Consider the following 1,551-nt stretch of genomic DNA (forward strand, 5'->3'; position numbering starts at 1 on the left):
AAATACGCGGGAACTAGGACTTGCAGCAATCCCTGGTTTGACATGGTTCCTACTATATCAAGAGGTTTTGCCTTTGTTCAATGGTTTTAGCCCACACATACAACAGTAATTATATCAGCATTAATGAATAAAGATGTAAATTAATGATTTGTAAATAAAACATTATTTTTATTTAATCAAAGACACTATAATTTCTTTTTTGCTTTTTTTTTTATAATGTGGAAGCTCAATATGAGAGCCACAAGTTTTACTATTTAATATTACGGATCGAAGTGTTAAAAAAGTGTTGTGTAACTAAATACATATTCTGGACGGGACGAATGAAATATGTTGTAATGCGATAATGTTTTTTTTTTTATTATTTTAAGCGTAAAGTTATGTAATTGATTACCTTCGCTGTTCTTGCTGCAAATGTCTTATCCCGATCTGTAAGCACTCAACAAATGTCAAAATTGAAATGCGAAGGTTAGGCACTTATGTTACATTAGCTTGTGTTGTGTCACCAATGGCGACATTGGTAATAAAATAATACAAATGTTTAATTATAGGAAATGAGATCATTTTTTGCTTCCCTTTCAGATTCTGCATTCGCCGTAATTAGATTTTTAGATATGCTTTAGTCATTTAATCTACTTTCTACAGACTTTATTTTTAACCATAAATCACAAGTTATGTTAACCTTACCATGGGTGATATTGTTTGTTTTGTTCTCCTACTTTAAATACTAAACCTAACTGTACGAAACTTTCTACACAACACCTAGTTTGTTCTTTAAAAACATAATAATTTGTTGCAACATTTTTGTATTATTTTGGTTGTGAATTTTCGGAACTTTTACTTAAGAAACTTGTTTCTGTTAAAATATTTGTTTCTCTCTTTCTCTCTCTTTTTTGCTTAGATTTTCTATTTTTGGTTTTTGTGTGCTAATTTTGTTATCTGTTCATACAATCTCCGACATTACAATGAAAGTCGTTATTGGAAAGAATATAAAGAAGGATAGAAAACTAGATTTTCCTTATTATTGTTCAATTTATACATTGAAAGAGCTTGAACTTGTTTGATTCTCACCAATTGTTTATATTTGCTAGTTACCTTTACGCATCGAATTAGTTACAAAAATAGTATAAAGGAGAGATGAATAGGAAAAGCGTTAGATATTGCTCGAGTGGAAAGGGCAGGAGTGTAAAAATTTTCAGACAACACCACAAACGCTACAGACGTTCAACAGTAATATGTATAAAATAAACAAAGAACAGGACTGGATAGGATTAGTCTACTGGTAGAAGCCTAATTTTGGAGGTATCTCGTCAGATATACATACATGTAATAATTTTGTATTGACAGTTTTATTTATTTATTCATATGTATTTTATATCCGTGTAAAGTACACTAATAATAATGTTATATATATATATTTTTATTTATTCGTAAACAATACATCATACACGTGTTTATCAGAATGCTAAAAATAACTTTAAAATTGACTTTTTTGACCGGTAGGTGGATTTTTAGTGAAGTGTCTGGCAGTTCCAACTCTTAACAAAGTATTCG

At 29.7% G+C, this 1,551-nt stretch overlaps 1 protein-coding gene across 1 annotated transcript in view; it reads left to right on the plus strand.

Annotated features, from left to right (window-relative positions):
- The window catches only part of LOC143235674 (X-ray repair cross-complementing protein 5-like), a 31,586-nt gene that overhangs the window by 23,289 nt on the left and 6,746 nt on the right, over positions 1–1,551 (plus strand). The gene's annotated exons all lie outside the window — the stretch shown is intronic.

Source organism: Tachypleus tridentatus, chromosome 12 (assembly GCF_004210375.1).
Source record: "Tachypleus tridentatus isolate NWPU-2018 chromosome 12, ASM421037v1, whole genome shotgun sequence".
NCBI classification, from domain to species: Eukaryota; Metazoa; Arthropoda; class Merostomata; order Xiphosura; family Limulidae; genus Tachypleus; species Tachypleus tridentatus.